Source organism: Pan troglodytes, chromosome 20 (genome assembly GCF_028858775.2).
Source record: "Pan troglodytes isolate AG18354 chromosome 20, NHGRI_mPanTro3-v2.0_pri, whole genome shotgun sequence".
In the NCBI taxonomy this organism is placed as follows: Eukaryota; Metazoa; Chordata; class Mammalia; order Primates; family Hominidae; genus Pan; species Pan troglodytes.
Genome location: NC_072418.2, coordinates 64,346,228 through 64,364,199, shown reverse-complemented (window position 1 = coordinate 64,364,199; position 17,972 = coordinate 64,346,228).

The window sequence follows — 17,972 nt, the reverse complement described above, 5'->3', positions numbered from 1 at the left end:
CTAACGTCAACAGCCTCTAAATAAACTGTTGAAGTACATGATATAACCACCTCTTTCTCCATCTTTCCCATTGCTCCCATAGGGTTTCAGTTGTGCAATTTCACCATTAGCAAAGCTTTTTGCTGAAATCTGGCTTTTCAAACGGAGAGTATCCAGAAACAGAAGATGCTGATCTGGGAGGCTCTTCCTAATAGAACTGCTGCTTCAGTTTAACTTGAAAAAGCCCACACCCAGTTCCTAATGACAAACATCTGAACACCGGGTCTTCCCCTGAGCAAGACCATGCTATGCCTCCTGCTCGCTCTGTTCTATAAGCAACCCACAGATTGCTCCCTGTGAAGAGGAGCCTGCAAGGGGAGCAGCATTCCACCAGACCCTGATTTAGCAAGATATTTCCATATCATTCCCCCAACCAGCTGGAAGTCCTCCACTGCTCTTGTGTAAAAATCTAACTCATCTCACTGAATTTCCTGATTTAAAAGTCTAATTCATTTCACCAAAAGTGTGACAGAAGGAAACCAAGTACACCATCTCTCTCTTACCAAACCAAAGCTATTGCATGTGCATTCTGGGGGGAAAACATGGTCCAAATATGTTATGGAGGGGGTGCCAGCCCAGTGTCATCCTCTTACTATTGCCATAGGATCTTGGCTGATGGCATCAGACGAAAAACAAGTTTATCGATTACTTTCAACCATTAAGCTCACTCCTCCATGAAAAATATGTCACAAGTCCAATGTCTCTTATTAAAATAAGCACTGCAAAATATAAAGGAGTCACAGTTTTAAAATGGGACACACGTTCTCTAAGCGGTGAACCACGTTAGAGGTGCACTGTTTACAATGTATAAAGTCCCCTGGAGCCAGGGTTAGGAATCGCATCTGTTCTTTGATGTTCTGGGATGAAGGAGAAAGGAAAATGTGCTGCCAGAAGTGAGTGGGAAGGAGCCCATGAGATAAAGGAAGTAAATCCATTTGCTGATTGCAATAATAATGGTAATACACGAAGCTATACATACATACATACATACATACATACATACATGCAAATTTTCACATTTTTTTAAAAAAATGAACTTAAGGCTTCCACTCATGTAATCAGCCCTTATGAACTCTCCTGATTAGCTGCAAGGAAAATCTTCCTTTCTCCTCTTTCTTGCACCATCCTGGGCTCCCTTTTGACTTTTTTTTTTTTTAACTTATAAACGAACAGCTCATATTCTGAAGTTTGTAGTCCCCTCCCGCCCCCTCTCTCTCTATACGGCTCATTTACATTGGCAGCTGTCGTGCTGCTGGGCATCCTCAAACCCACAAGTTTCCCTTTAATGTTTGAGCAGACAAACATGATCATGCACTAGGCATCACTGTGCCACTCAAAATGCTTTTTTGTTTTTTTTTTTATTGCATCTGAGAGAAATCTCAAGGTTGCAAACCTGGAGTCAGAATTGTCTCCATGTGTCTCAGTGGAAAGAGTATCGTGTGAAGGAACAAGTTGATTCTACTAATCAAAAGGAATTTTTTTGATATCAGGTCATCCTCCGAATGAATTTATATTACCGAGTGTTGGGTCACATGAAGAAAATGGTCAAACAGCACCACCTAGAGCAAGAGCTGAGAAGTGCAGCGGAGCCGGGCTGTGTCAGGAAAGAAAAGCAAGCTGGGGCCTGGCTCAGCGCTCTCCCCTCTGCTCCTGTCTGCATGGAAAGATTAGGATGACAGTGGCAGGAAGCCTGTGCACCTAGTATGCATCACTTGAAGGGAACACACAGATTCCAGTAAACAGTTGGAAGGAAATGTTAATACCAGGCTCTGCTAAACAATATCAAATGAGTCCTAGATGAGGCAAGCGACTTTCATCAAAGTTTCCTGATACCTGAAAAGACAGCCCAGGGGATCCTGCGCTACATGTGGTGTATGTAAATTAAGCGGGTTTTTTTCCCCTTTGTAATCAAGGCTCATACACAAACAAAATCACACTTTAGAAATGGCCTATTTCAACTTGTAACTAGCTTGCTTTCAGGGGCTCCAGGTCAAAATGAAATAGAGCACAAAGACGCTTTCTCCTTAGGGATCATACACAAATTCACTCTGTCCGTTTCTTTCCCACATGGAGCAACAAAGCCGTCAGACCTCTCCATCCACCCATCGGGTCCTTCCTGATTAAAGTGAGATAAATCACAGCCCTCTCTCTCCAGATGGCAGGCGACAAGAGGTGGATGCTTGCCTCAAGAAGTCCTCCCCATCCCTCTGCATTCATGCAAGCCCGAGCGGAGAGATGCAAGAAATTACGGATGCATTTTAATTCCCCAGACCCTGCAATTAAAAATGGAAATTTTTTGGCCACGCCTGTTGGCTCACGCCTGTAATCCCAGCATTTTCAGAGGCCGAGGTCGGCAGATCACCTGGGGTCAGGAGTTCGAGACCAGCCTGGCCAACATGGTGAAACCCTGTCTCTACTAAAAATACAAAAATTAGCTAGGAATGGTGGTGGGAGCCTGTAGTCCCAGCTACTCAGGAGGATGAGGCAGGAGAATCAATTGAACCCGGGAGGCAAAGTTTGCAGTGAGCCAAGATCGCACCACTGCACTCCACTCTGGGTGACAAAGCAAGACTTCATCTCAAAAAATGTTTTTAAAAAATGGAAGTGTTGTTCTTTCATTTGTAAATGTGTTTTGGTAAAAGAGGGGCAGTTTAAGCAACCCTTTCTATTGTCTACATTGTTAAAATTCATCCGACATGGACTCTTGACTCTGTTTTGCCTGGGCAGACCCAATTCAAGCATTTACAACAGCTATAACCTCCTCAAATCAAAAAGAGGAATCAGCATTATTGCTAAGTTCAAATAAGGTCTTGTTTTATTTCATTTTTATTTTTGAATGCAGCCATTCCTCCATGTGCTGTCATCAGGTAAGATTGTCAGTCCTGATTAGATAAAGGTATTATTACAAAATGCAATTCTTAAAAATTCAGTGTCTAACTACACTTTTAATAAGCCTTTCCCCCTCCCCTATGTATTCTCCCTTAGACACCCCTTCTCAAATTTAAAATCACAGAAACTAAAATATGATGCCTAAAGAGAGCCTAGCGACTGCCCAGTCCTCTAATTTGATGAGTGGGAGTACTGAAGCCCAGAGGAGGTCAAGTAATTTGTTCCCAATGTCTTAGATAAGAAGAAAATGACCAGCTGGGAAATCCCACTCATGTCAAGGCAGAGGCACAGGGCCACAGACTGTGGTTGAATTGTGCCACACTCCTACATCCTTCTTTAGGAATCACAGAACATTCCTGTGTTGAGTCGGAGTCACTGACTTCCTTTTCAGGCTGATTGAGTTCTGTCCTTACAGGCTGCGACAAGAAGTTTTGGTATTATGCTACACCAAGACCATTTATCTAGTTCAAGAAATGCACAGTCCTTAGAGCCCAGCAACTTTCCCCATGTCCAGTAAATGTAGCTTCTCCATTAGAAGCTGTCAGAATGGAGCCTTCTGGCTCATCTTGATTTTGATTTGTGCAAGAATGAATGGTTGTGCTAAGACAGCTTTCCTAGCTGATAGAGAGCGAAACTTTTTTCTCATAATCTATAAAAAAATTAAATTAGAACTTTTTTCTCATAATCTGTGAAAAAATATTAAATTAAATCTGGCTCGTCTTGATTTTGATTTGTGCAAGAATGAATGGTTGTGCTAAGACAGCTTTCCTAGCTGATAGTGAGCAAAACTTTTTTCTCATAATCTATAAAAAATATTAAATTAGAAGCATAGAGTTTATTTCATGACTTTTATCTTCCTGCAATTTTCTTGTGGGCATAAATGATTTGTTTTTATCCTGCCTGCCCCCCAATCCCTTTTCCAAGAGACTAAAAGAGTATCTAGTGCAAAGTGGAGACTCAAATATTTTTTAATAAACAGTGATCCCAGCCACCCAGTGCATGTTGCCAAATGCCAACCCCATAAATAATCAAGCACATCATCTCATTCAGCCAATCAAAATCAAGTGCTACCTATTTTTTTAAGTTTTCATAGCCCTTGAGCATCCGCTTTCTCAGCATTTCCCAAACTTGAGTCATTCTCATCCTGCCTTCCTAATTTTGATCTGTCAATTACCTCTACTGTTATTTATTTCATATATTTTTAAATAGACCCACTTTTGAAACTTAAATACACGCCTTTTAAAAGGAAGCTTTCTTACTACTATACATCAAAAGCCATTATTACTTGTTCTAAGTACTCATAACAAGATGGTCACAACTATTAAAATGTACTAATGTGCATCCACATACTCTCTAAATTCATGGAGCATCTGCACACACTTTAAGAAACAATTCTGCATTACTCACTCAATTTTCTTGACATCCTTCTGAGGCAGGACAAACCTTGGGCCCAAAGAATTGAGGTAGGAGTCCAAGCAAGTTGCCAGCCACATAAAGGCAAACCTTGGCTCGGAAGTCAGGACTACCAGCCCCTAGGTTATGGTTCATGCTCTTTCCTCTGCTCTCCAGAACCTCCTATCTCCAAGTGTAGTTAGCAGCCCAGATGCAGCAGCATCCTCTAGAGACTTGTTAAAAATGCAGAAGCTCAGGCTCCACCCCAGGCCTATGCAGACTGAATCTGCATTTTAACAAGGTCCAGGTAATTCACGTGCACATTAAGTTTGAAAAGGCCTGGTCTAGATCAGCGGTTCTCTAACTTAGCAGCACATTAGAACCATCTGTAGAGACTTTAAAAATACCAGTGCCTGGGCTTCACCTCCCAGAGAATCTGACTTAAGTGTCTGGGGTTTGCCCTGAGTCTAGGTATTTTTAAAAACTCCTCAGCTTATACAAAGCTGGCAGGGCCGGGCACAGTGGCTCATGCCTATAATCCCAGCAGTTCGTGAGGCCAAAGTGGGCAGATTGCTTGAGTCCAGGAGTTTGAGTTTAGCCTGGGCTAAAACCCCATCTCTACAAAAAAAAAAAAAAATACAAAAAGTAGTTGGGCATGGTGGTGGCACATACCTGTAGTCCCGGCTACTCAGGAGGCTGAGTCCTCACTTCAACCCAGGAGGTCACGGTCTGGTCAACAGAGCAAGACCCTGTATCAAAACAAACAAACAAGCAAACAAAAAATGCTAGCAGCTTACCAGCTAGGGAGGCCTGTAGAGCCAAGTTTTCCAAATGGGGCTACATTAGTTGTTCCAGAACTTTAGCTGCATCAAAACCACCTGGATGGCTTGTTCAGCTACAGAGGGTCTGGCCATGCCCCTAGAGTTTCCAGCTGAGGGTCTGGAATGAGGCCTGATGATTTGCATTTCTAACAATCTCCAGGTGATGCTGATGCTGTGGGTCCAGGGACCACATTTTGAGAATCTATGCTAAATGAATCGGAGAAGACCAAAGCTCAAACTTATTCCAAGAACTTTTCAAGGCCCACCTGCAAGTTGTAGTGGAAGTAAGCATCTAAGGGTGCAAAAAAGTTTCACTGTAGACTAAGGCCTTTTACCTGAGCTCTCAAATGTTCACATTTCTCTTATCAACCTAAATAACAAACAGAGAGAGGCTCTCCACAAGAAAAAGATATTCGTTTGGAAACAGAGCCTTGCAATAGAAACAGGCAAGCCAGAGTAAACTATATGCATATTCACGGAGGTAAAGGAAGACAAAAGAAAAATGAGGAAGATTATATGATCATTTGGAAATGATTATCCTTGGCTACAAAGATCAATAACAAAGGTGATGCCAGGCCCAGGTTAGACAGGCAGTTGTTGGGCAAATATCCTTCAGAAGCATTGTTGTGTGCAAAGTTGCAATGGGCTTTGTGCAAGATTGTGTTTTTTGCAGGCTTCTGTGATAAGTTTTTGTTATCAGGCATACAAGCCCAAGAATCCTTTATTGCATGGCCTTCCCTGGCTCTATTTGTCAGGGTTTTGGTTAGGGGAGGGGTATTTTTAACACTCTCAATGTAAAAAATGCCATAAGGTAGGTACCCCAATTGCTTGTTTCGTCTTCATAAAATAACTTTTCCACCCGAACAAAGTCTACACATAAATTGTAAAAATACCCTGGCATGCAGTCCCTGGAAAAGTCTGGAGTCATTCTCGGGGTTCCCACCCAGGTGGGCAAGTGTAGCCACCACAGATAAACACAAAGTAGGGGTCCCCGCTGGGGTTCAGCGGCAGGCAGTGGCCCTGGTTCTGATATTTGGCTGAAAACACAGCTCCTCTTTGTCACCCTCAGGACATTTCAGCTATTTCCTAGATAATAATCTCACTTCACCCTGCACAAAACAGGCACATGATCATGTCACTCTGACCTGGTTTGAGTCCAAGGAGAATTTTGTTTTTAAAATAATTTAGGTTAGTAGTTAAAATATGAACTTTGGGCCAGGAGTGGTGGCCCATGCCTATAATCCCAGCATTTGGTGAGGCCAAAGTGGGCAGATGGCTTGAGTCCAGGAGTTTGAGACTAGCCTGGGCTAAAACCCCATCCCTACAAAAAAAAAATACAAAAAGTAGTTGGGCATGGTGGTGGCACATACCTGTAGTCCCGGCTACTCAGGAGGCTGAGTCCTCGCTTGAACCCAGGAGGTCACGATCTGGTCAACAGAGCAAGACCCTGTATCAAAACAAAGAAACAAACAAACAAAAAATGCTAGCAGCTTACCAGCTAGGGAGGCCTGTAGAGGCAAGTTTTACACATGGGGCTACATTAGTTGTTCCAAAACTTTAGCTGCATCAAAACCACCTGGATGGCTTGTTCAGCTACAGAGGGTCTGGCCATGCCCCTAGAGTTTCCAGCTGAGGGTCTGGAATGAGGCCCGATGATTTGCATTTCTAACAATCTCCAGGTGATGCTGATGCTGTGGGTCCAGGGACCACATTTTGAGAATCTATGCTAAATGAATCGGAGAAGACCAAAGCTCAAACTTATTCCAAGAACTTTTCAAGGCCCACCTGCAAGTTGTAGTGGAAGTAAGCATCTAAGGGTGCAAAAAAGTTTCACTGTAGACTAAGGCCTTTTACCTGAGCTCACAAATGTTCACATTTCTCTTATCAACCTAAATAACAAACAGAGAGAGGCTCTCCACAAGAAAAAGATATTCGTTTGGAAACAGAGCCTTGCAATAGAAACAGGCAAGCCAGAGTAAACTATATGCATATTCAAGGAGGTAAAGGAAGACAAAAGAAAAAATGAGGAAGATTTTATGATCATTTGGAAATGACTATCCTTGGCTACAAAGATCAATAACAAAGGTGATGCCAGGCAGAGGTTGGACAGGCAGTTGTTGGGCAAATATCCTTCAAAAGCATTGTTGTGTGCAAAGTTGCAATGGGCTTTGTGCAAGATTGTGTTTTTTGCAGTCTTCTGTGATAAGTTTTTGTTATCAGGCATACAAGCCCAAGAATCCTTTATTGCATGGCCTTTCCTGGCTCTATATGTCAGGGTTTTGGTTAGGGTAGGGGTATTTTTAACAGTCTCAATGTAAAAAATGCCATAAGGTAGGTACCCCAATGACTTGTTTGGTCTTCATAAAATAACTTTTCATAAAATCTCTGTAAACGTGGAAATATCTACACCGCTATCTCTGTAAATGTGTAAACATTTCCAACGCTATCTGTATCAACATGAAACTATTTACACCGCCGTCTCTATAAACATGGAAATATCTACACCGCTATCTCTATAAACATGGAAATATCTACACCGCTATCTCTATAAACATGGAAATATCTACACCGCTATCTGTATAAAAATGGAAATATCTACACTGCTGTCTCTATAAACATGGAAATATCTACACCTCTATCTGTATAAACATGGAAATATCTACACCGCTGTCTCTATAAACATGGAAATATCTACAATGCTATATCTATAAACACGCAAATATCTACATTACTGTCTCTATAAACATGGAAATATCTACACCGCTATCTCTATGAACATGGAAATATCTACACCGCTGTCTCTAGAAACATGGAAATATCTACACCGCTATGTCTATAAATGTGGAAATATACACACCGCTATCTCTAAAAACATGGAAATATATACACCGCTATCTCTACAAACGTGGGAACATCTACACGGCTAACTCTATAAACCTGGAAATATCTACACGGCTATAAGTATTAATGTGGAAATATCTACACCGCTATCTGTATAAACATGGAAATATCTACACCGCTATCTCTATAAACATGGAAATACTTACACCGCTATCTGTATAAACATGGAAATATTTACAAAGCTATCTCTATAAACATGTAAATATCTACACCGCTATCTCTATAAACATGGAAATATCTACACCACTATCTGTAAAACATGGAAATATCTACACCGCTGTCTGTATAAACATGGAAATATATACACGGCTATCTATTTAAACATGGAAATATCTACACCACTGACTGTATAAACATGGAAATATCTACACCGCTATCTGTATAAACATGGAAATATCTACACCGCTGTCTCTATAAACATGGAAATATCTACACCGCTAAATGTAGAAACATGGAAATATCTACACCGCTGTCTCTATAAACCTGGAAATATCTACACCGTTATCTGTATTAATGTGGAAATACCTACACCGCTATCTGTATAGACGTGGAAATATCTACATCGCTATATCTACAAACGTGGAAATATCTACACCGCTATCTGTATAAACATGGAAATATCTACACCGGTATGTGTATAAACGTGGAAATATCTGCACAGCTATGTGTATAAACTTGGAAATTTCTACACCGCAATCTGTATAAAAGTGGAAATATATTCACCGCTATCTGTATAAACGTGGAAATATCTACAACGCTATCTGTATACACGGGGAAATATCTACACCACTATCTGTATAAACGTGGAAATATCTACACCGCTATGTCTATAAACATGAAAATATTTACACCGCTATCTGTATAATCATGGAAATATTTACACCGCTATCTGTAAAAAGTTGGAAATATTTACACCGCTATGTCTATAAAATTGGAAATATCTACACCGCTATCTCCATAAACATGTAAATATCTACACTGTTGTTTGTATGAACATGAAAATATCTACACCGCTATCTCTATAAACATAGAAATATCTACATTGCTGTCTGTATAAACATGGAAATATCTACACAGCTATCTGTATAAACATGGAAATATCTACACGGAAAGCTGTATAAACATGGAAATATCTATACGGAAAGCTGTATAAACATGGAAATATCTAGACAGTTATCTATATTAACATGGAAATATCTATACCGCTATCTGTATAAACATGGAAATACCCACACCGCTATCTGAATAAACATGGATATACACACACCGCTATCTGTATAAAGGTGGAAATATCTGCACCGCTATCTGTATAAACATGGAAATACCTACACCGCTATCTGTATAAACATGGAAATATCTACACCGCTATCTCTATAAACATGGAAATATCTACACGGTGATCTGTATAAACATGGAAATATTTACACCGCTATCTGTATAAACATGGAAATTTCTACACTGTTATCTTTATAAATATGGAAATATCTACACTGCTATCTCTATAAACATGGAAATATCTACACCACCATCTGTATAAACATGGAAATACCTATGCAGTCATCTGTGTAAACATGGAAATATCTACACCACCATCTGTATCAACATGGAAATATCTACAATGCCATCTGTGTACACATGGAAATAGCTACACGGCAATCTGTGTATAGATGGAAACATCAACACCGCCATCTTTACAAACATGGAAATATCTACACTGCTATCTCTATAAAAATGGAAATATCTACACTGCGGTCTGTATAAACATGGAAATATCTACACCGGTATCTCTATAAACATGGAAATATCTACACCACGATCTGTATAAACATGAAAATATATACAATGCTATCTGTGTAAGCATGGAAATATCTACACAGTTATCTGTGTAAACTTGGAAATATCTACACAGCTATCTGTGTAAAAATGGAAATATCTACACAGCAATCTGTGCAAAGATGGAAATATCTACACTGCTATCTCTGTAAACATGGAAATATCTACAATGCTATCTGTATAAACATGGAAATATCTATACCGCAGTCTCTATAAACATGGAAATATCTCCACCGCTATCTGTATAAACATGAAAATATCTACACCGCTATCTGTATATTCATGGACATATCTACACCGCAATCTGTATAAACATGGAAATATCTACCACGGTATGTGTGTAAACATGGAAATATCTACACAGCTATCTGTGTAAACTTGGAAATATATACACTGCTATCTGCGTAAACATGGAAATATCTACACGGCAATCTGTGCAAAGATGGAAATAACTACACCGCTATGTCTGTAAACTTGGAAATATCTACACCGCTACCTGTATAAACATGGAAATATCTACACCGCTGTCTGTATAAACAAGGAAATATCTACACCGCCATCTGTAGAAACATGGAAATACCTACACCGCAATCTGTATAAACATGGAAATAACTACACCTCTATCTGTATAAACATGGAAATATCTACACCGCTATCTCTATAAACCTGAAAATACTTACACCACCATCTCTATAAACATGGAGATATTTACACCGCTATCTCTATAAACATAGAAATAACTACACCGCCATCTCTATAAACATGGAAATATCTACACCGCCATCTACATAAACATGGAAGTATCTACACAGACATCTGTATAAACATGGAAATATCTACACTGCCATATGTATAAACTTGGAAATATCTACACTGATATCTGTAGAAAGATAGAAATGTCTACAAAGCGATCTGTATCAACATGGGAATTTCTACATCGCTACCTGTATAAACATGGAAATATCTACACCGCTATCTGTATCAACATGGAAATAACTACACCGCAATCTGTATAAACATGGAAATATCAACAATGCTATCTCTGTAAACATGGAAATATCTACACAGCTATCTGTATAAACTTGGAAATATCTACACCGCTATCTGTATAAATTTGGCAATACCTACACCGCAATCTGTGCAAAGATGGAAATACCTATACCGCTATCTCTGTAAACATGGAAATATATACACCGATATCTGTATAAACATGGAAATATCTACACTGCCATCTGTATAAACATGGAAATAGCTACACCGCTTTCTCTATAAACATGAAAATATCTACACTGCTATCTCTTTATACATGGAAATATCTACACCTCCATCTCTATAAACATGAAAATATCTACTCCGCCATCTTCAGAAACATGGAAGTATCTACACCGCCATCTGTATAAACATAGAAATATCTACACCACTATCTGTATAAACATGGAAATAACTTCACTGCAATCTGTGTAAACATGGAAATATCTACACCGACATCTGTATAAAGATGGAAATATCTACACCGCAATCTGTATAAATATGGAAATAACTACACCGCTATCTCTATAGACATGGAAATATCTACACCGCTATCTGTATAAACATGGAAATATCTCCACTGCCATTTGTGTAAAGATGGAAATATCTACACCGCGAGCTGTATAAACATGGAAGTATCTACACTGCTATTTGTATAAACATGGAAGTAGTAACACCGTTATCTGTATAAACATGGAAATATCTACACCGCTATCTCTATAAACATGAAAATACTTACACCACAATCTCTATAAACATGGAAATATTTATACCGCTATCTCTATAAACATAGAAATAACTAGACCGCCATCTCTAAAAACATGGAAATATCTACATCACCATCTGCATAAACATGGAAATATCTACAGAGACATCTGTATAAACTTGGAAATATCTACACTGACATCTGTAGAAAGATGGAAATATCTACAAAGCGATCTGTATAAACTTGGGAATTTCTACACCGCTACCTGTATAAACATGGAAATATCTACACCGCTATCTGTATCAACATGTAAATAACTACACCGCAATCTGTATAAACATGGAATTATCTACACAGCAATCTGTGCAAAGATGGAAATATCTACACCGCAGTCTCTATAAACATGGAAATATCTACACCGCTATCTGTAAACATGGAAATAACTACACCGCTATCTGTATAAGCATGGAAATTTTTACACCGCTATCTGTATAAACATGGAAATATTTCCACCGCTACCTTTTAAACACGGAAATACCTACACCGCTATCTCTATAAACAATGAAATATCTACAACGCTATCTGTGTAAACATGGAAATATCTACACCGCTATCTGTATAAATATGAAATATCTAAACCGTTATCTCTATAAAAGTGGAAATATCTACACTGCTATCTGTATAAACATGGAAATATCCTCACTGCTATCTCTATGAACATGGATATATCTACACCGCTATCTCTATAAACATGGAAATATCTACACCGCCATCTCTATAAACATGGAAATATCTACAACGCCATCTGTATAAACATGGAAATATCTACAACGCTATCAGTATAAACATGGAAATATCTACACCCCGCGATCTGTATAAACATGGAAATATATACACCGCGATCAGTATAAACATGGAAATATCTAGACCGCTATCTGTATAAACATGTAAATATCTACCCAGCTATCTCTATAAACATAGAAATATCTACACCGCTATCTGTATAAATATGGAAATACCTACAGAGTCATCTATATAAACATGGAAATATCTACACAGCCATCTGTATAAACATGGAAATATCTACACAGCTATGTGCATATAAATGGAAATATCTACACCGCCATCTACATATCCATAGAAATATCTGTGCCGCCATCTGTATAAACATGGAAATATCTACACGGTCATCTGTGTATAGATGGAAATATCAACACCGTCATCTCTACAAACATGGAAATATCTACACCGCTATCTGTATAAACATGGAAATATCTACACCGCTATCTCTATAAACATGGAAATATCTACAAAGCCATCTGTATAAACATGGAAATACCTACACAGTCATGTGTAGGAACTTGGAAATATCTACACTGCCATCAGTATAAACATGGAAATATCTACACAGCCCTCTGTATAAATATGGAAATATCTGCATAGGCATCTGTATAAACATGGAAATATCTGCACCGCTATCTGTATAAACATGGAAATACCTACACCGCTGTCTCTATAAACATGGAAATATGTACACCGCTATGTGTATAAACATGGAAATATCTCCACTGCTGTCTGTATAAACATGGAAACATCTACACCGCGATCTGTATAAACATGGAAATATCTACACCGCTATCTCTATAAACATGGAAATATCTACACAGCTATCTCTATAAACATGGAAATACCTACACCGCCATCTGTATAAACATGGAAATACCTACAAAGTCATCTGTATAAACATGGAAATATCTACACAGCCATGTGTATAAACATGGAAATATCTACACAGCCATCTGTATATAAATGGAAATATCGACACAGCTATCTGTATAAACATGGAAATAACTACACCGCTATTTGTATAAACAAGGAAATATCTACACCGCCACCTGTTTAAACATGGAAATATATACACAGACATCTGTTTATACATGGAAATATCTACACCGCTATCTGTATAAACATGCTAATAACTACACTGCTATGTGTATAAATGTGGAAATATTTGCCCCGCTATCCCTATAAACATGGTAATATCAACACCGCGATCTGTATAAACATGGAAATATCTACACAGTGATCTGTATAAACATGGAAATATCTACATCGCCATCTCTATAAACATGGAAATATCTACACCCCTATCTCTATAAACATGGAAATATCCACACAGCTATCTCTATAAACATGGAAAAATCAACACCGCTATCTCTATGAACATGGAAATATCTACACCGCGATCTCTATAAACATGGAAATATCTACACTGTGATCAGTATAAACATGGAAATATCAACACCGCTATCTGTATAAACATGGAAATATCTCCACTGCTATCTCTATAAACATCGAAATATCTACACCGACTTCTGTATAAACATGGAAATACTTACAAAGTTATCTGTATAAACATGGAAATATCTACACTGCCGTCTGTATAAACATGGAAATATCTACAGAGCCATGTGTACATCCATGGAAATATCTACACCGCTCTCTAAATAAACATGGAAATAAGTACAGCGCTATCTGTATATTCATGGAAATATCTACACCACCATCTACATAACCATAGAAATATCTGCGCCGCCACCTGTACAAACATGGAAATATCTACACGGTCTTCTGTGTATAGATGGAAATATCAACACCGCCATCTGTACAAACATGGAAATATCTGCAACGCTATCTGTGTAAACATGGAAATATCTACACCGCGGTCTGTATAAACATGGAAATATCTACACCGCTATCTGTATAAACATGGAAATATCTACACCGCTATCTCTATAAACATGGAAATATCAACACCGTGATCTGTATAAACATGGAAATATTTACACCGCTATCTGTATAAACATGGAAACTTCTTCATCGTTATCTGTATAAATATGGAAATATCTACACCGCTATCTCTATAAACTTGGAAATATCTACACCACCATCTGTATAAACAAGGAAATACCTATACAGTCATCTGTGTAAACATGGAAATATCTACACCACCATCTGTATAAACATGGAAATATCTACAATGCCATCTGTATACACACGGAAATACCTACACGGCAATCTGTGTATAGATGGAAACATCAACACCGCCATCTGTACAAACATGGAAATATCTACACTGCAATCTCTATGAACATGCAAATATCTACACTGCGGTCTGTATAAACATGGAAACAACTACACCGGTATCTGTATAAACATGGAAATATCTACACCACGATCTGTATAAACATGGAAATATATACACCGCTATCTGTAGAAAAATGGAAATATCTGCACTGCTCTCTCTATAAACATGGAAATATCTACAAAGCCATCTGTATAAACATGGAAATACCTACACAGTCATGTGTAGGAACATGGAAATATCTACACTGCCATCAGTATGAACATAGAAATATCTACACAGCCCTCTGTATAAATATGGAAATATCTGCATAGGCATCTGTATGAACATGGAAATATCTGCACCGCTATCTGTATAAACATGGAAATACCTTCACCGCTGTCTCTATAACTATGGAAATATGTACACCACTATGTGTATAAACATGGAAATATCTCCACTGCTGTCTGTATAAACATGGAAATATCTCCACCGTTATCTGTATAAACATGGAAATATCTACAGCGCCACCTCTATAAACATTGAAATATCTACACTGCCATCTGTAAAAACATGGAAATATCTACACAGTCATCTGAATAAACAGGGAAATATCTACACTGCAATCTGTATAAACATGGAAATATCTACACCGCTATCTGTATAAATATGAAGTATCTAAACCGCGATCTCTATAAAAATGGAAATATCTCCACTGCTATCTGTATAAACATGGAAATATCCTCACTGCTATCTCTATGAACGTGGATATATATACAACGCTATCTCTATAAACATGGAAATATCTACACCGCCATCTCTATAAACATGGAAATACCTACACCGCTATCTGTATAAACATGGAAATATCTACACTGCGATCTGTATAAACATGGAAATATCTCCATTGTTATCTGTATAAACATGGACATATCTCCACCGCAATCTGTATAAACATGAAAATATCTACACTGCTATCTGTATGAACATGGAAATATCTACACTGCCATCTGTACAAACATGGAAATATCTGCACAGTCATCTGTAGAAACATGGAAATATCTACACCGCTATCTCCATCAACATGGAAATATACTCACCGCCATCTCTTTAAACATGGAGGTATCTACAATGCCATCTACATAAACAAGAAAATATCTACACTGCCATCTATATAAACATGGAAATATCTACACCGCCATCTCTATAAACATGGAAATACCTACACTGCCATTTGTAGAAAGATGGAAATATCTACACCGCCATCTGTATAAACATGGAAATATCTACAGAGAACTCTGTGTAAACATGGAAATATCTACACCGCAGTCTGTATAAACATGGAAATATCTACACCGCTATCTGTATAAATATGAAATATCTAAACCGCTATCTCTATAAAAGTGGAAATATCTACACTGCAATCTGTATAAACATGGAAATATCCTCACTGCTATCTCTATGAAGATGGATATATCTACACCGCTATCTCTATAAACATGGAAATATCTACACCGCCATCTCTATAAACATGGAAATATCTACGACGCCATCTGTATAAACATGGAAATACCTATACAGTCATCTGTGCAGACATGGAAATATCTACAATGCCATGTGTATACACATGGAAATACCTACACGGCAATCTGTGTATAGATGGAAACATCAACACCGCCATCTGTACAAACATGGAAATATCTACACTGCAATCTCTATAAACATGCAAATATCTACACTGTGGTCTGTATAAACATGGAAATAACTACACCGGTATCTGTATAAACATGGATATATCTACACCACGATCTGTATAAACATGGAAATATATACACCGCTATCTGTATAAATATGGAAATATCTGCACCATTCCCTCTATAAACATGGAAATATCTACAAAGCCATCTGTATAAACGTGGAAATACCTACACAGTCATGGGTAGGAACATGGAAATACCTACACTGCCATCTGTATAAACATAGAAATATCTACACAGCCCTCTGTATAAATATGGAAATATCTGCATAGGCATCTGTATAAACATGGAAATATCTCCACTGCTATCTCTATAAACATCGAAATATCTACACCGCCTTCTGTATAAACATGGAAATACTTACACAGTTATCTGTATAAACATGGAAATATCTTCACTGCCGTCTGTATAAACATGGAAATATCTACACAGCCATGTGTACATCCATGGAAATATCTACACCGCTCTCTAAATAAACATGGAAATAAGTACAGCGCTATCTGTATATTCATGGAAATATCTACACCACCATCTACATAAACATAGAAATATCTGCGCCGCCATCTGTATAAACATGGAAATATCTTCACGGTCATCTGTGTATAGCTGGAAATATCAACACCGCCATCTGTACAAACATGGAAATATCTGCACCGCTATCTGTATAGACATGGAAATATCTACAGAGCTATGTGCATATACATGGAAATATCTACACCGCTATCTATATAAACATGGAAATAACTACACCGCTATCTGTATAAACATGCAAATATCTACACCGCCATCTACATATCCATAGAAATATCTGTGCCGCCATCTGTATAAACATGGAAATATCTACACGGTCATCTGTGTATAGATGGAAATATCAACACCGTCATCTCTACCAACATGGAAATATCTGCGCCGCTATCTGTATAAACATGGAAATATCTACACCGCGGTCTGTATAAACATGGAAATATGTACACCGCTATCTGTATAAACATGGAAATATCTACACCGCTATCTCTATAAACATGGAAATATCTACAAAGCCATCTGTATAAACATGGAAATACCTACACAGTCATGTGTAGGAACTTGGAAATATCTACACTTCCATCTGTATAAACATGGAAATATCTACACAGCCCTCTGTATAAATATGGAAATATCTGCATAGACATCTGAATAAACATGGAAATATCTGCACCGCTACCTGTATAAACATGGAAATACCTACACCGCTGTCTCTATAAACATGGAAATATGTACACCGCTATGTGTATAAACATGGAAATATCTCCACTGCTGTCTGTATAAACATGGAAACATCTACACCGCGATCAGTATAAACATGGAAATATCTACACAGCTATCTCTATAAACATGGAAATACCTACACCGCCATCTATATAAACATGGAAATACCTACAAAGTCATCTGTATAAACATGGAAATATCTACACAGCCATGTGTATAAACATGGAAATATC